Below are 20557 nucleotides of genomic sequence, written 5' to 3'. Positions count from 1 at the left end.
TAGGCTAAAAAACAATGCAACAGTATTTTTTGTTATTTATAATTAGGCAAGAATTAAAAATAAAGTGTTAAAAGAAGTCAAATTCTCATTTATCACAGATGTCATGATTTATACATAAAATCTAAAGAAATTTACAAATTAAATAATAAATGAGTTTAGGAAGGTCACAGACTACAAGGTAAATTATATATATATATTTAAACATTAAACAGTTGGAATGATTTTTAAACGTGCTTTAATAGTAGTAAGAAATATCCAATGAGTAAGAATGGACTATAATGAAAGATGAGTAAGACTTCTATATTGACATCTTCAAGACATTGTAAAAATAAATTAAATACCTAAATAAAAGCATAAATAAAACATATTCCTGGGTTGAAAAACTCTATATTAATAATATGTCTATTCTCTCTTAACTGATATGTAGATTCCATCACAGTCCTTTTCAAATTTCATTAGGCTTCTTTGAGGAAATAGGCAAGATGATTTTAAAATTTATATGGAGGTGAAAATAATTTAGAATAGCAATGATCATGAAAAGAAATATGAATTCCTTTTATAAATATTTCGTACAGAGTACAATCATAAATTATATTATCTGTATTTAAGGCTTGCTATAAAGTTACAATAATCAAGAGAGTGTGATATTGGTATATAGATAAGCAAAAACATCAATGTAACAGAATAAAGAATTCATAAACCTAAATATATTAGATCAACTGTGTTTTCATATAAGATCTTGAGAAAATTCAATGGAGAAAACACTATGTCTTTAGCAAACACTGATGGAACAACTAGATATTCATGTAGAGAAAAATGACTAATGCAATCTCTCCTAAAATTAATTTACAAATTATAGCTCTAAACATGAAAATCAGAACCATAAAACTGAAAAAAAACCCACAAAAGAATACTTTCAAAATCTTAAGTTAAATTAAGGTATTAAGGACACAAACAGCACATATGGTTAAAAAATATGATACATTGGAATTTATTAAAATTAATTTTTTTCCAATCAAAAGATGGTATTAAGGAAATGAATAAACAAGAGACAGACTGAGAAAAAAATCTAGTCACATGTAACAGACAAAGAACTTGTATCCGCAATACATAAAGAACTCCCCCAAATCAACAATAAAGAGTTGAACAGTCTCTAAAATGCTCAAAAGATTTTAAAAGATATTTTAAATCAGAAGATATAAATGGGCAATAAACACTTAAGAAGATGTTCATAATTATTAGTCATCAGGAAAATACATATTAAAATCATGATGTAATACCACTTCAAACCCAATAGAATGAAAAACAAAAATGATTGACAAAAACAATGTTGATGAGAATTCAAGTTACTCCCATACACTGCTTTTGGAAATGTAAACTTGTCAAGTACTTGGAGAACTGACAGCAAGCTTCTTAGAAAATTGAATAAACAGCTACCATATACCCCAGAATTTCAACTTTTGGTATTTACTAAAAAGGGATGAAAATATATCCACTCAAAATCTTGTACAAAAAAGTTTATAGTAGCTTTATTAATAGTAGCCAAAAATTGAAATCAATTCAAATATTCATCAACAAAAGAAAAGATAAACAATTGTGGGTTAGCCATACCATCTAATATACTCTGAATTTTAAAAACAATGAACTGCTGGACACTCAACAACAGGCAAGGATCTCAAAATATTATGCAAGCAAATGAAGCCAGACACAGAAGAGTACGAAGTGATTTCATTGATCTAAATCCAGGAGAAAACTAATCTATGATCCCAATGATTGTGATAGTAACTTTCTAGGGGCTTGGTAATGTTAAACATTTCAATTGAGGTGCTAGTTTCACAGATACATGCATTTATCAAAAGTCATTGAAATAAACAATTAAGATTTATGCATTTCAATGCAAGTTAATTATATCACTATTTTAAAAAATAGCATACTCTCTAGAATACAGAAAATCTAGTTTGGAAAACTGAACTATCCAACTTTCCACAAATAAAACAGCCACAAAACATTATTTTTTTAATATTGAATTTGTGTTTATACTATAAAAGAACACCTTAAAATGCTGTATTTCCTGCTTTTATATATTTTTATAAAAAACATTTGCTTTCTCAATTTTGTTCTTTGTAATGTATGTGCATGTAAAAGGTAAATTTGAGGAATACATAAAGGTTAACAGTCAATACTGAAAATCAGAATAACAAAGGCAAACAACCAAAAAACAAAAAACAAAACAAAACAGAAATAAACCTTCTCATTGAACCATTTGGTGAATATCAAACAACCAAAAAACAAAACAAAACAAAACAAAACAGAAATAAACCTTCCCATTGAACCATTTGGTGAATACCTTTCCAGATATCATTCTGAATATTAGGCAGCTTAATGACTAAATTAAGATTAAAATGTATTGCATTACTTCATTAACAGTAAAACAAAGAATAAAACGATTGACTTAACCAACTACTTGCAGAAAGGAGACATATAATTGGAGATAACTTAAAATTAATAAAAGTATTATTTAAATAGTGTTTTGGCAAGATTGTTTTATGGTTCGTGGTTCCACAGGGACTTTTGAAACTATAGTCCACAACCTCTTTCAATCTCTCTTTTCTCTTGAATTAGAGATTATCTTACTCTATGAATGTATTACTTCTATCTCTGTGGCCACTCAGTCTTAGTATCACTTTCCTACATTTACTCCTTATCTGTTGAAGTTTTTCCAGGAATTTTTCTTTGATCATTTTAGTACTCTCCCTTGGTGAAATCATCCACAACTACAGAATTAGCAATAATTCATGCACAAAATGTCTGTAAATACATAATTCAAGTCTAAATCATATCCTGAACTTGGAGACAGATTTTTAACATCCACAGGCATTTAGGATTCAATGTGTTCAAAATCAAACCAACTTTCTTCTTCCCCATATCTGCTAACCTACCTTTGCCATTGAATGGAATAAACAGATACTTTACTGTATATGACAGAAACTAAAGAATTTTCTCAATTTCTCTTTTGTATACTCTCATAACCATACACCAAATGATTCCTATTGTTTCTAAATTTCTCATAAATAATCATTCCTCATTGCTATTACCACTGTAGTAGTTTGAATCTTCAAAATTTATTTTGCTTGGTCAATACACTAATAGTGTCTTTTTCTCATTAGTTTTCAGAGAGATCTTCCTGTGATAAAAATCTATACAGTCATTTCCTGCTTAAATCAGCTTACTAATACTCTTCCATTTCTACGCATTTTTTCAGAGCATGCATCATTTTCTCAAGGGAACTGTCATTCGTATTTCTCTCTTATCTCTAACCTAAGGTAGGTACATTCCTCTTTAATCCTGGAGCATCTTTTCCATATCTTATTAACGCACTTTCACTCCATATAATTTTTGGTTCTTGACTTTAACCTTGTTGATGACAGAGACTTATCCCCATCTCTTTATACTTAGCAACTAACTCTGACCTAGAAGAGTAGGAGAAAAAGAAATATTTTTGAATAAATTTCATAGATTTTAAGCATTTTTCAGAATAAGCATAAATCTATTTTAATACAATAATAGGTAATTTTAGTTCTATTTATTTAATCCATTCATCATTTCGACAAATACTTAGTGGTTTTCTTGTGACACTAAGCATGCTTGGTGTTGTGCTTTCGTGATGAATCAAGGTCTCTACTTTTAAAAAGTTTCATTCCAAAAGAGGGAATACATGTAAATAACAACAACAAAAAGATATATTGAATAGTTTTGGAACTGTGATATCGGCACTTAGTTTTGGAGTGAGATGAGATTTTCGGAAAATTTCTCACCTTTGAAATCTATTTCAAATAACGAGTAGTAAGTAACAGTGTACAGATTGTAGAGTAGACTATTTGTATCAGCTTACTAAAACTCTTCCATTTAGTAAAAGGAGCAGTTACAACAAAGTCATGCAAGTGTGAAGCATCTTGACATTTGGAGGAACTTTATAGGGCTTCAGAACAGTTAGAGTAGAGAGTAAAATGAAAAGTTCTGCAAGACATGAGTTGGCAAAGGACAACCAGAATTTGCAATCTCATGTATGATATGCTAAATAGACTGCTGGGAAATAAAGAGGTAAAGGTGGAAGAAAAGAAACAAAGCTGTGAAGTGTAAGAAACAGAATGGAGAAGTAGGTAAGGCAATGCACATGCCAGAACTCTACCTGAACCCTAGGGAGATTGGAAAGACAGAGGAGGAGACATATGGGTGGAATCGTATGGTATGCCAGACACAGAGACAGGGTAGCCAAAGAAGAATTGAAGAATAGGGTCACAACAGAGTCAACTTTAAATATTGTGCAGACTCATGATTCTGGCTGTCTTCTCTATTTTAAATATTTGCTACACTATTATCTGGACATGGTGAAATGTGTTACGTTGACAGACATGGGACTGTTTGTATTATTTTTCTAAAATGGAAATCTGTCATGGAGAATTTCATGAAAGAAAACCTACTCTAAAAAAAACAATAAATTTTATATAATCATTGGCAGTTAGCATGTGGTTTGGTTTAATTCCTGTTTTGTTTTGTTTTTTAAATAAGATTCTTTTCCCTCAGCTTTTTATTTAGAAAAATTTCAAACTGATGAGAGAATTGATAAAATGATGTAATTAACACTTACATACCTTTCACCTAAAATCATCAGTTGTTAACACTCTATAAGGTTTACTTTTTTGCATTTTCTTTTTCTATTCATATCTATATTTCATTTAGTTAAATCATTTGAAAATGAATTGCAAACTTTATGACACTTCACACCTAAACCCTTCACAGTGTACCTCCTAAGAATAAGGAACTTCCACAGGATATCCATGCCATCATCTGAATAATGGATTACTCCTGAGTGAGTTAGTTTAGTAGTAAAATAGCTATTTGAAATTTTCACTTCCAGTTGTAGCTCTGGTCAAATTCCTCAGGTTCTTCAAGTTCTGGCCTGGTGACTTCTTAGATCTCTTTGGAGAAACATGCCCTACAAGGACTTTTCTTGATCACCCTTTGTAACAAAGTTCCCAGCCCTATCACCTCATTATGCTCTATCTCAATCACCTGCTTTTTTTGTCTTCTTACATTCACTTATATAATAGATTCTTTTTTTTTCTCTCCACTAGAATGTACATTTTAAAAAGAAATTTCATCTTGTTCATATTTTTGCAACAGGACTAAAATGATTTAGTGCAGAACCAAGATTTAGGAATTAAGTTTCCTTCTACTTTTAAATTTCCATTTCCTTACATCCTCATCCCTTTCCAATTAAATAAACAAAACAAACAATTTTGTCTTTTTTAGTCAATTTTAAAATTAAACTTTTGATTCAGAACAGTGACATGGCCTAGATTCTTTAATAAAAATCAAAATATTTGCATATATTGATACATTATAAAGTGGTGAAAACAATTTACTTTACTTTTATTTTTAATGATTGTGTGTAAATTGAATATCATGAGACAGTCATACTACAGATGTTCTTTGTGTTGGCTAGCCATTAAATCACTGTATTTTGAATTTTCTTATATAAACATTTAGATTTTGTTTGGAACACGTTCAGGTATATAAGAGCACATGGATTCTATTTTCCAATACAGAACTATTTGGAAAATACTTCTGAAAAACCCACACCCAGAACCCTGATCACTTTCCATTTTGTAATCCCATAAAGTTTGAAGTATTTCCAAAACTTGCAATTGCTGTATGCAGCTCAGAGGATTTAAAATTAATGTTGCTTCTCAGATTTGCTTTTATAAGCACCTGAATCTGGAAATCTTTCAAAGGGCACTTATGCTTGCTGGTAACAAACATCTTGATTTAATTTAGAATATGTATCATCTAAAATGCCCAACTTGTGTGATATGGTATCATCCCACATGGCAAACATGTCCACGAAAGCCTTGTTAAGCATTTAAGCAGCATTTCCGTTTAGGTTGGAAAGCAGAGATAACCAGAAATTGATCACAGAATGGCTAAATGAAAATGAACCAGTTTCCCTTGCACACTATTGCTTTGACTGTTAGAGTCCTTAAAAGGTAATTAAAATTTTATAATTTCATAATTTATTTGGCAGGACTTCGTATTTTGCACAGTAAGCACAAAACTTTTAATTTTGTTGAAGTAAGCATTATTTTATCAGTCTTTCAAATTATCCATTTCCCTCTTCCTTCTTTCTTAATCTGTCTTAGTCTGTCTGTCTGTCTGTCTGTCTGTCTGTCTCATACAAGTACATTCAACATAACTGAAAATATTCATATTTTCTTCACCATCTTTTAGATAAGATTTGTTCTGTCCTCCAGTCCAGGATATGCCAATATGCCTTATCCATATATACTCTTTGAACTATTTATTCACATTGGCAAAGAATTTACTGTTTATAAGTCACTATGCTGGGAGCTGTTAGAATTGGTGAAATGTATCTGAAAATAAGATATAATTTCTGTTTTACAGAAGTTACTTCATATTCATACACTTTCGGATGCTTACATTTCTGTGGAGTCCATTCAAAATATAAAGTTCAGGTATTATTTTAGACTCATTAATCTGGTTGGCTTCTCTCTTCTAAGCATGATGGCTTGCTCTACTGATATCTAGACAACATGCTCATATTAAGTATCGACTTTACTAAATAGTCCAATCTGCTTTTCTAATACTGTTGTAAGTGTGTCAGTAGCATTTATAAAGATAAATTAATAATATTAATATTAATAATACATGAATGTCTATTTAAGAAGAGGTTATTTTTTAATAACTAGAACAAATTAATCATTATTAATAAAAATAACAAAGAATTCATAGGAGTATACTTTGGTACACTGGATAATAAGGAATTGTTGAAAATATGTTTGAAGTAACAAATAAAGTTAACATTTATCACTTAAGATATGCACTTAGTGTGGCAAAGAAGTAGAGAGAAGTTGGTTTAAGGAAGATGAGAGTCTTCATTGGGAGGATACACCCAAGGGCTCATGGCTGGGCATGGCAAGTACCTGATTCCCTTTCCATCAGTTCCCAGGTTGGAAGGACCATGTCTCCAAACTCTTGTCTTCTTAGAGAAGCAGGAATCCAACTGTCAGAAAATTAGGAGAGAGGAGGAAAGCCCCTAATGCCACTGATTGCCAGTCACTGGAGATTAGTCCAATTTGTCTTGTAAGCAGATAGGGTAATTGATTCTTGTTTTCTCTTCCTTCTGATAACTGAACCCTGATATTTATTTTAATTGAGTAAATATTTATTCTATAGTTATAGTCAAAAGCTTAAACTGCTAATGTTTGGGGGTAAATCTTTGAAAGTCATGCATATTGAGGACAATCATCAATCTTGCATATCTGATTGTGGAGAATATGAACAAAGCCTGAGAGTATCAACTGTCAAAGTAGAGGAAGAGATAGAAGCCTTAGGATTGAGAGGTTTTCCACCTCCTCCTCTTTTTCTTCTTGTGCTCAATATAACTTCTATTTCAAAAAAGGAGAAAACAGAAAATTTACTTGAAGTTCTATTGGTCATGATGACATGTACAGATAACATCTTGTCATGGCTTACAGATAATATTTTAATGGATAAGATTTATTTTAATGGAAGGTAACATCCAGATGATACTTTAATTCATATATTGTAGTAACATTGTCAACATTTTTTAAAATGCTATTTTCTAGGAAAAAGAGATATTGAGAGAAAGATACCACTTTTGCCCTTAAAAGACCAGAAATCTATAGAATTTAGATCTATGCTATGAAAGAGGTGCCATCAAAAATCCACAAGGATAGAGAAAAGGGAGAAATTAATTGTGAAACTGATTTGAGTCTGAACTAGTCTTGACTCTCTGGATACAAGATTTTAGGTTACCTCTCTGATCCTCACAGTAATGAAAAAAGAAGATGCCTGCCTGTTCTCTTTTGATTAGTACAATGAATCTAATGAGATGGAATATGTGAAATTGTATTTGTCACATATAAAAATTAATGTAAATTTGAATTCATTTACCAATCGAGGGTAGATTTTTAAAAACACATTTCTGTGAAAATTAGACTTATTTCAAGTGGCATTTATGTTGTTAAGATTTTATGAATTGTTTTAAAAGAATTCTCATTGCTTTATTGTGGGCCTTGACACTGTTCAGAAAAGAATCCTGTAAGTAAGCAAACTTGTTTTTTAAAATTCAGATATAATTTATATGTTTTCAAATCACTTATAATTTGAGAACTATATTTTCTGCATACTGCCTAATTTTTGCACAGATTTAGCCCTAAATTCCTGAATAACTTTTATAAATAATCTAAAATAGGAAAAAAGAAATAATATAATCACATTCTATCCTAACAATATTTGCAGCATAACAAAAAGTAGGCTTGTTTTATCAGAGAATGTTGACTTTAAAGTTTTGTGACTAAATAAAGGTAGTTTATAAATGAGAGTATTAGATAACACTCTTCAATTTCAGGAACACTCTTCAATTTCAGGAACTCAATTGAATTATTCCAGCACTACAATTGAATAATGCGTAAAATTTTCTTAACCTCAAGAATTTTTTCTCAATAGTGGTTCTTAGACCTTTGCTACAACTTACCAACCAGCTAATAAACATTCAAGAACTTTATTATATATGAATTAGTGTTTCATTTATAATAACAAAAGTAATTAGAAATGGCAAATCATGCTGTACCACCATCTTACCTATTCTTTACCTTCATATATAATTAATTTGCACATTTATAATATAGTCATATTTATACTGGTAAAAGTGTTTTCAGTTTATATGAGAAAATTAAATATGTCATTATTTTATAAGGTTTTTTTAAATGGATATGAAAATCCCCAAAGAACACTCTGACTTCAGGTGCTTTTCCATATTAGCACTGGGCCAGATGATCTATAAAATCTATTCCAGCTCTACATTTCTACAATTATTTGATTCAAAATTAGATATAATGTAGCCAAAATGAAATAAAACATGAATATAGATTTTAAATTAAATAACCAACTTAAAAAAAAAAAAACTTTAAAATTGTGTTTACTTTAAATTTTACTCTTTACATTGCCTTACATTCATGAAAAGTAACTAAATGATTGGTTATAGTTATATAGTGGGGGTTCAATCAGGGTCCAGTGAAATAAACATCAGGTATTTTAATAGAGAAAACATTTAATATAAGAAATTGTTTGCAGGTACTGATAAATGAAAAGGCAAATGGAGAACATTGAGATATCACAGAGGTAGTAAGTGAGGGAAACAATTTCCATTGGTAGGGCTAGGGCAACAAAGGGGAAAGGTTGAGATTGGACTGCAGTCTAGAAATTGAAGTAGGGATCTTGCCATCAATGCTAGGACCCAGCCTTTTGAAGAGATACCAGTGCTCATCTAGGCTGGTATCTTAGGAGGTCAGACAAGGCCTCTCCCTATCTGACATTTAGATCTCTGAGAAGAGGGGGCCAGCCATTTGCCACTGGTGTTTCTAAGGGGACACAATGAGGCTAGTGCTGGGAGGATGGAGTATAAGTTGCAAACCAGCTTCTACCGCCAGGGTAAAGAACTACTGCAAGAGCAGTGCTGACAGGAAGAACCAGGAAGAGTGAGTCTCCTCTCTTCTAGACTTCTCATCGCCCTCTAACAGAAGCCAACAGGGAGCCAGCTGGTAAGTAAGAAATGTGGTTCTCAGAGTTGTAGCCTCGGCCTCACAAAGTGCTGAAGAAAGGATTTGAAGCTGAAAAATAATAGTTTAATAATCAGGACAAGGAGAAAATCATAACAATGTTTCAGAGTACAAGTAAATGTTCCAAAGTCAAGCTGGAGAGAAACTGTTAAATTAGAAAACAAAAGCTAAATTTTCTGAATTTTATATTTCTGTAATGGACTTAAAAATCAAAATCGTAGCATATTTATCTTATAGAAGAAAAAGGTAAACTATCTCATCATTCACTGAATAAGTAGTTATTTATTAACTAGATGTTAAGTGATAGCAATTAAAAACTACCAACTCTATCCATTAAATGAAAACTGAAGCAGTGGTAAATAAAGTAATTATTTTTCTCCCCTTAAAACTCACATACTTATATATATGCAAAAACGGATGGTTAAACTATTTTCTAAATCTGCTAATTTTATTTTCAAACATGGAATATTAGCAATTAATGAGCATGAGTTTACAAATTTTATGCCGCTAAGTTATTTTGAGAATTGAAACCTAAAATACATAGTAGAGCAAATGCTTTTAAAAATAAATGGTTCCTTTAATGAAAATGAGGGCAGAACATGGAACTCTTCTTATGTCAAAAGAAAAGAACTATTGTAGTGGAAACCCAATAAAATATCTCTTATAATTTAAGTGACTTTATGAATGCAATGAAATTTACAGCTCTTGAAATGTTCCAGTTGTACTGACGGTCTACCCAATTATTCTTCACTACTGAAATGGATTGACTAATTAATGAAAATGATTCAATAAATTAGTTGTTTGGACATTATGTGACATAACAAATTTTATTAAATTTAAAAGCCATTCTGTATCTAATATTCAAGTAATATAAGAATAAAACATAATAGTTAAATTGTTAAGCAAATGATATTTAGTTTTGAGTAGAATTAATTTATAAATTACTTTTTTCTAATTTTGCATAACTATTTAGATAGTAGATAGATATAACTAAGGTCGTTTTGCCAAATATTGGAAAATTTTTACTAGTTTTTGCTCAACCGCATTGTAGATATTGATATGCAAAGTTTTATATTTTTATTTAATGTAGATCTTTTTCTCTTTATTAGGAGATTTCAATGAGATTGGGACAATTTAAATATTTTTATGCTTGATTTTGTAGCTATTGAAACTTTAGTTAAGAGATTCATATCTTCGTCTTTTTAGTTTATTTTGATAAAATGGCACAAGAATGCAGAATAAACTATTTATGCTACCAACCACTAATTTAACATTCATAAATCCAAAAAAACTTGTAAATTATGTAGACAGGACACAACCCTGAACCTAGAAGAAAGCTTTAATTACTATTAAATAAGTTACTATTAAATAATTTATAGTTTAATTACTATTTTATTTAATTCAAGCATTCATTCAATAACACTTTTTAACTAACTTCTCTAGAGCAGATAAAGTACTAAGAGTTATGAAGAAATTAAAAATTCATAAAGCCAGTCATCATACATTCTCAAATTTCTAAGACATATCAAATTAAAACAGTTTGTCTTCGTATCAAACCTATTAATTCGGGGTTCATAAAAATAGTGTCAAAATGATAAAACTTACTCTTAGCTCTTGAGGTTGTTACAAGTTAATGGAGGCAGTATGTCATGTAAAAGACTAAATACCAGACAGCTCTCATAACCAAATTATTTGGGGAGTGGAGGCAGCGAAGATAGAGCAGAGGACCTCTCGATGTCTTTATCATAAACTAGAATTTTTTTGAAGACTTCTTTTGGACTCTATTGTTAAGAGAATTTTCTGTTGCAATTGCTGTGATGACCTTCATTTTCTTGAGAATCTGGTTTGGTGGTTGGCTTTTTATTAACACAAGTCATCTGTTTAGTGATATACCTCAGGGGACTATTTGAAATTTTTTATGTAAGAAGTCAGTAGGCTTGACAGTCACTACTACTTTCAATGGCTAAATATGGCAAAACTGTAACACCTGCAAATTCCTGGGATATTGCAAACTGATAAATCTCGACAGGCAAATTGATGTCCATTATATGTAATTATAGCTTGAATTCCTGGCTACTTTCCCGCACTCAGAAACAGCAGCTGCTGTCGCTCTGTTCTGTGTTTTGAACTTTTTTCTGGGGAAGAAAGGAATAATTGTCTATCACAAAGAGTTCTTGATTTCTGAAATATACATGTTCTTTCTCAAATATTTTGGCATTAACTGGGTATATGAGGCTTCAAGAAACGATTCAGTCACTTCTTTCTTGCAGTTATTCTTCTGAAAAACTGTCCTTGTCTTTGTGTTCTTTCCTCATCTATCACTGAGAGGGATTTAGACAATTTTTTTTTTTAACTTTCTAGAGGCACCTTGTAGTTAACCAAAGAACTCTGTAAATGCCTGCACTTTAGGAGGGCTAGGAAAATATTGTACATGACTGAATTAAATATGACATATTGCTCCCAAAGAAGTAATATTTTCAATGGATTGTGTTCATTGCAATGTTGCTTAATTGGTATATGTTATTTCAAAGCAGGTGGAATAGCTTCTGGGTGGTTTATTATCCTTCTCTTGCTTTTAGTAAAAGTTCAAAAGAACATAATTTAGAAGTGTCTAAATCCTCTGATTCTTAATTAACACCTCTTTTATTTAAGAACTTTTAATACTGACATTTTTAATAACAAATAATAAAAACTATGTAGAAAAATATTTTGATTAAGATTTAATAATAATTTCAGAAAAAAATAAATTTATCTACTTTGCTATTTTTATTGCTTGAATTCTTCAAGGAATTTTGTTTCTTCTCCACTTATATGAGAAATGTATTGTCTAATCTTGTTCTCTTTGTTCTTTATTAATTAATCCTCAAAACCTAAATTACTTTTTAAATAAAGTTACTGAATCATTTCACTTTACCTTCTTTAAATAAACTCCGTGCTATTTCACTCTAATGGCATTCTTGTTTTTCTTGTGAAAAAAGACAAACTTTGTTACATTCATATTTTCACCTTCATATTTTCAAAAAAAAAATTAAGATGTTTTAGTCCACCAGTTAAATTCTTATGATTTTTGGACCATTATGTTGTCATCTGAATAACTAAGGACTACCTTTAATGAGGTGTGTGTGCCTCATTGCATTAGCTGCCTAACAGATGTCTGAGTGATTAAAGCTCCCCTGAGTATCATAGCTTTTGTGTTTCCTTGAATCCCATTTGCCTTCTGACCCAGGAGTTCCCTGGAAGATTCCCAGTGGATACTTTATTTTTACTTTTCAACTCTCGACTAGATGATCAAAGTAGTTTGTAAATATCTGATTATCAAAGGTCATCTTCCTGGAGTTTGTACAAAATTATTTATTCTATTCTTAATTCTTTTAAAAATATATTGGTGTCAATAAAAAGAATGAAAATATTTCAGGATTTCAAGTACTCTATTGGGATCTGGTGTTCGTTGGCTCACCTGGTATTTTGGTTTGGGTCCCAGAACTGTGGCAAATATGAAGTTATGCTACTGTAAAAGACAGACAAAATAATCTTGATTGTTCCCAAGTGTGGTCAGGCCAGGATTTAAAGGTGTCATTGAGAAATCTCCACTCCACCCCTTATAAAGAGTTGGGTTTTTGGAACCTGGTTTATCTGCTTCAGAAAGAGGAAGAGGTTGGTTGACAGGATTTAAACCTGTGGCTCCAGGCAGTCTAGGCACTATAATTTGAATTCTTAGATCCCTAAGCCAAGCCCTGCAGCCCTCAGAAACTGTTATTTATACATAGATAACGATTATACCAATCAAGCTGACATTTTACTAATGAGAATTTCACCCAGTTTCACTTATACCCTCAAATGCATTATTGTTTAATCTCAACATGTAAGTCAAATTGAATCAAAGCCAACATGTAATTTTACCTTCTAACATCAATTATAAGTAATTTTATTTATCTTAGTTTTCTACATTTATAGATTCTATTCTCAAAAGACATCAGAGCTGGGCTTGAAATACTATAATGCTGTCTTATTTATGAAAATAGAGTGAAAACCAAGGCACAGATTTCTCTTAATTGCAATAAAACTGATGTAGTATATTGATATTAATGTTTATAAAGAAAGAGTTATGGAAATAAAACAAATTTTGTGCTTTTTTATATTACTTTTAAGGAAAAATAATTTCAAAATATAATTTTCTCTTATCTTCCTATTCATATCCAATTTGCTCAACATTTATTATTCTGCATATTTGATCTTTATTATGAGAGTAAATTTCTGAGCATCTAAATTTAATAAACAGGAAAAAGTAACTGATATTTCAGATTACAGTTAAAAATAATATAGACATTCCTCAAATTAACATTAGTCATCATTTAATTATGGTTTTTTTCTTAAAGAGTTACTTTATTGATTTATACATTAATTATATATAAAATGATGACAGGTACAACAAGATAGATGTTGCTGAGAAAATATGTTTTTATGTTAATTTCTAAAACAAACACTCAGAAATGTATAAAAATTTTTTTTAGTTTAAAAAAATCATAGTATTAAAAGTTTTATTTATACGGCATAAAGACTAAATAAGAAGGGAATATAGTACTGATTATTTATTTCTTGATATTGGCCATCATATGTACATATATAATTTAGTAAGTGAATAAAATAAAATTAATCATTAGCTCCATACAGTAGATGGTTAATTAATCTTATCTCAAGGCTCTGCATAACATGAATTTTGAAACTTTTAAATTATGATTGAATAGCCTCAAGTTTTAAATCATTTGTTCAAAGAATTTTTTCAATTATGATGTCTCAAAGAAAGTGAAATCAGTAGGTCTCCCCTCATTCCCATCAATGAAAATTTTTTTAAAAGTTGCATTTTGAGGATTTATATATTCTGTCATTTTGATTCCTTACTCTTTTCCTCAGCAATTTATAAAATTTTCCCTTTTGAGGTAAATAATGACAAGAACCAAGCCATTATTTTTACTCACATATTTCTAAATTTGGTCCAATTTTTATATTTAATTTAGATAAAGATGGGATTATTGGGGGTAAAATTAATCGTAGCTTATATTTTTCAAATAAATTGTCTTTTCCTATACATCATATTTCTCATACATTTCTAGGCAAGTTGCAGTATACTAGCCATTCAAATATACCCCACTCCCAAACAACTGTAATAAAAGAAATTTGTATTAGGTGAGCTCAAGTTAGGAATACCTGAAAGTTATTTTTCAATGAATTGTACTTTATAAATGAACAAGCAAATAAGTAAAATCTTTCAAAGTTCACTTATTTGCAAGGTATCCGAATTATGACAATATATTTTTAGATTATTTTTATACATAGCTCTCTAGATATGCTCTGGGAGGCACAAAATTAAGTCATATAACTGTAGCTCTCAATTCTGACAATAAAGTAAGGGAGATCAATTTCATATGAAAAATTGACCTTGCTATTCCTTTTGTGAAAATATAAAGTGTAAAATAGACTGAATTATGAAATATACAAATTCTTATCTAGTATTTTGAAACTCCTTCTCAACCCAGTAATCAATACCACCTTGCATTTTCCAACTACTAATTTTCCAAATTGGTACTATTCATTTGCTAAATTGTCAGTAACAATATAATCTTTTCTTACACATTTTCCACATACATTTTTCTTTATGAATGTTTCAAGCTCACTTGAAGATACTTTATTACATTTAAAATAGCTGAATTCACACTCAAATTATGTCTTCGCAATTTTAGTGAAACTCTGTAAATTAAGTGTAAAGCTTATATGTGTATATATGCATATATTTGAACTTATTTTTCTCTTACAATTAACGCTGCCATTGATCCTCTCATGTATAAATCAGAAAGCAACTTGCATAATTGCAAGAGTCTTGAATAACATTAAATAGCATGTATTTAAGCAGAAAACAAGCTTTATACTTTAATGAAGAATTGCCTTAGCTGTCTCATTGTAAGATGCATCATGTGAATGGCCTACATGGGGTTGTGTAGTATACAGCCTAAGCATCCATACACAGGAGCAAAAAGTAGTAAAACAAACCTATGTTGTAGAGATTCAATACATATGTCTTAATTTCAATTATTTCTTTAACAATAGTAGGAATAATTTCTTTGCTGACACCTTTTATTTTGGCATTTCTGTAATTGCAATAAAAACTACTACTACTGATTGGACACCTACAATGTACTTGGCATTATTCTAAGCATCAGTCATTGATTCTCTTTATCTTTATAACAATCCTATGAAGCAAATATTATTATCCTCATTTTACAAAAAAGAAAATTGAGATACAAAGAGGCTAAGTAGCCAAGGTCAAACATCTGATAAGTGGTAAATATGTTCAGCTTCTTTAGATTGCCTTTTTACTTATTTTATTTTTTTAGATTACTTTTGACAAATGGATATCCTAGGATTTATATCCTTAGCACTCCTTTTCTTAATATTTATTTATATGGATGTTATTAACCAGCCCATGATTATACTATTACCTATATGTCAGTGGAATATTGAATGAATGAATGAATGAATGAATGAACAATGGATGAATGAATAAAATCTTCCTCTAATACTATTTCCGAATGCTACAAATATACATAAATACTCAACTAACTGGGTTCTACCTACATAAATTATTTTCATAGATGCTTTAAATTGAACTGGTTTTGCTCTGAATTTATTATTCTCTCCATCAGCACCAATTCTGCTAAGCTCCTTACTGCAATTATAGTCTGTACATAATTGTGCTTGTTATGTAACTTTTCTGTCTGAAAAAAAAAAAATCTACTGTTTTTTAAAATCAGAATCTGTAAAGAACCTGCCAATTACATTTTTCCTTTATAACAGGCTTCCTTTTAGAATCCCTGAGCAACAATACAGAGAAATTGACAAGTAGGAAGAAGGGAGAGTGCAATTTCTTGCCATTTGTTTGCTATTTTTGTCAGCATCATTTCAGCAGTAGATGGTTCCAGTATCCATCTTCTCTAAGTGTGCACAGAACTAGCTTTATTAAACCCCTGCCGCAGCCAGCAATACTCACTCTTGTATGAGCCCTAAATCCACAGAACCCCTCCTCTGAATCTATGTTTTTATAGGAACAACTTCTTCCCTTTGTTCTCTTACCTCTAGGGTAGTAGCTGCTTCTTGCAATTATATTCTTAGTCCTTCCTTTAATTCTCCCAGCCTCTAACACCAGTGTAACCAATTGCCTATATTAAATTCCATTTGTTAAAATATCTAATGTTGTTTCTGTTTCCTGACCAATTCCTCACTGAGATACTTATGTATTAGAATTTTCTTTGACGACTTCAATTTTTTTCTTTGACTATTTCAAGAGTTTTCTTTATCTTCTTCAAATCCTTTCTCTTCCACATTCAACCAATTCCAAAAACTGCCAATTATACTCTTGAATATCTCAAAACTCTATCTTGTCCTCTTTATGTCAATCAAAATTTAGTGGTAAAGATCAAGAAGTTTTGATCTAGAAGGCCGGGATTCAATCACTAGACCTGCTGTTTGTTAGCACTAAGACCTAGGAGAGACTCAATATTTGCGGAGGCTTGGTCTTTCTTGCCCAGGCAATATTAAGTGTTCTATAAAGGAAAACTCTCCATCTGCTCTTGCTCTTTAACTTTATACCTCATAATATTTGGCATTATTCCAAGATCTCCCTGGTTATTCATATAATAACTGTACTGAGGTTTTTTTTTTTTTTTTTAATTCAAGTAAAAGAGGATGCTTCCCATATATAAAAGAGCAAAATTAGTTTTCTACTCAAGTATACTTATATAATTTCCACATCTTAATTATAAATAAAGGTAACAATTTTAAAGTTTTGTTCTCATATCACCAGTGTTTTTAAAAATGTTCATTGTAGGTGGTTCATGGAGTCAGAACATGTGGCAAAATTTCCTAATGCTCAGGAAAGTTAAATGCAGGTGTTTCAAATAATTTTCTGGAGATACAAGCTACATTAATGTTGTTTTATGTAATAAATACCACACAATAAAAGTAATGTTGAAATGTTTTAAAAACAGCTGTAGGTATTAAAAAATAATACTTAGTCTAATGCTCAGAGTAGACTAAATAAAGGGATTTGGATCCAATTGTGAAAAAGAAAGGAATCTGTGGCTATAAAAATGCCTAGAGGGTACAGAGCCACATCTTGTATATCTCTTATTTTCTTGAAGCCTCTGGTTTGGTACTATATATACAAAAACTTTTTACTTAATGACTGACTAAGCCAATAATTGCTATTTTTTTTTTTTCCTTCTAGGTCTCTACAAATGGTAGGACTAACTCATTCTATTCAGTCAACACATACTTAATGATTGTTTCAAAAACTCTGACATGAACAGAGGATACTGCATTGAACAATATAAATATTGTGTTAGATTCTTTGAGTTTAGAGTCTAATGGTAAAAAGGATAAAAAATACAAACCAAATAAAAACCATTTAAGTAATCTACAGAAATTATTAGCACATTTGCTAATATGGCTGAACATAATTTTTGACATATCTGCAGCAAATAGCTAAAAAATGTAAGTGAAAAGGCAATTTAAAAACTATTTATAACATATATTATGTCAAATAATATTTATTTCTAGTATATGAAATATTTATTGGAATCGACTTGAGACAAATGTCATAAAATAAATAACAGAAAAAATATGAACAACCATTTTTTTAACAGAGGAATCAAATTTGGTCAATTGAACTGTTCACCTATATAAGTAATTAGACAAATGAAAATGAAGACTTTACCTGAGATATATTGTTACATACCCTAGATTGACAAAAATAGAGACGTTTGATTATCTCAACTGTTTGTAAGCATGTAAAACAACTAACCAGAACTTACATAAGCTATTAATTGCACGGTCATTTAGAATAAGCCATTTGACCAAAATTTAGTATTATTTTATAAAGTAGAAGATGTATATTTCCTACAGCCCCCTTCCACTTCTCAGCATATATTATATAGAAATACTTGCACAGGATTGGCTTCTGGAAATAGATTTAGCAGACTCTGAGGAGGTTCATTGAACCACCAAGCACAAAATGTGATAAGTATAGGCTTGGAACAGCTTTCAGCATTGCTTTTAATGACAAAAATATAGAAAACAATCCTATATCCATTTGCAAGAGAGTGTACAAATCAAGTGTTGTGTATTCACATAAAGTATGTTATGCATAAGTGAAAAAATAAACTAGTGTTACACCACCAACACAAATAAATTTTATAAATAAAATTTTAAATAAAAAATAATGAATGCATATATGTACACATATACAAAGTATGAAACTATTTTCATAAATACCCAAACAAGTAAGATATACATTGCTTTGGGATACATATATATTCTAAAACTATAGGAAAACAAGAGAATGGTTAATAAAAAAGAATCTTAAACAGCCACTGAAGAGATAGGAATAGGGAGAAGCACAAAAGTAGAGATTCAATGCTATTAGCAATATTTTAGGGATTTTATTGGATGTTGATAGATTAATAGGTGTTTGCTGTATTAGTATGTTTCAAAAAAACACATATATAATATTGCCTGTATAAGATATTATATACTAAAGATTGGTTAAGCTTGATTAGAGGCAATTCACTTGGGGGGCCATATTAAATCTGAGTTGTCAAGAAAATATGCAAGTATTTGCATCAGGTAGACAATGGAATATATGAATTGGATAAAAAAAAAAAGAGAGATCTGGCAAGCAAAGAAAAATCTAGAATATATCATCTTGGAAGATACCCTACAAAGAAGCCATGGTTCACAGAGTTAGGTAGAGAGAGAGGGCTAATAAAGTAGTCTGAGAAGGACTGACAACTGTGGTAGATAGTAAGTGAGAAATCAAAAAGGCAGGAATGGTTTAAGAAGGAAGAAATAACAACTACAAAGATTCTAGTGAAGAAACTGAATAAAATTGAGCCAGAAAAATAAATACATAATTTGAAAATTGACAAGAACCATGGAATATGAAATGCAGAGTTCAAATTGGAGTAAATTGAAGAGTGAATGAAGAATATGTTGGAATATCCTGAGCAGACCTCCATTATAAATGCCTAAAAAGACTAGATAAAATTAGGATAATATTATTTTTTACGCATTGTTGAACTGTCAAAAAAGTCAGCATATACTCAGAACAAGCAAGAGCATGAATTCAGTGAAGTGAGCTAGGACCTACCCCAAATGTAGCTTTAGAACCCCTCTAATCTTAAATTTTAGCTTAAGAGCTCTCTAAAGAAAGGAATAGAAATCTAGGCCATACACATGGTGAGGAGTCTGCAGAGAGACACTCACATAAAGCTAGGACATCAAAAGACCCAATTCTCCAAGAAAGGTTGAACCCCAGAAAAATTAGCAAAGATAGACAGGATACACGATTGTCTTTCTCAAATTTGACTCTGAGTGAGAGAACAAAATATCATGTCTGAGTATTTGTAAACATGGGGCAAAGCTCATGAGATTTGTGGCCTGACTTCACAGTACCAGTGTAACCCATTTATCTCAAAATGCTTCTGATGGAGCAAATTTACATTACAACATTAGACTGACCTAGGTTTATAATGGTTCCCAGTTACTCAGCAAAAGCTAATGAAATTCTCTCTGGAAGAGGATACTTTGGACATAGGCTTTCTCACTTATAGAATTCAAAAAAACAGGAACACTTGATAGAAGAGCAAAAGTACTCACACAAAGAAAATAGGCGCAATGAGCAAGTGCTAGTAGAATGAGATCCACAGATTATTAATTCAGATACTAAAATTATGGAACACACAATATGAAAGATGTTATTAAAAGCATTCAAGAAATGAGAGGCCATAAAAATAAAAAGGAAATGTAAAAAATAACTAGATAATTTTTCAAAATAAAATGTATAT

The sequence above is a fragment of the Pteropus alecto genome, unplaced genomic scaffold (assembly GCF_000325575.1).
Source record: "Pteropus alecto unplaced genomic scaffold, ASM32557v1 scaffold69, whole genome shotgun sequence".
Taxonomy (NCBI): domain Eukaryota; kingdom Metazoa; phylum Chordata; class Mammalia; order Chiroptera; family Pteropodidae; genus Pteropus; species Pteropus alecto.
This window is presented reverse-complemented; position numbering follows the sequence as displayed.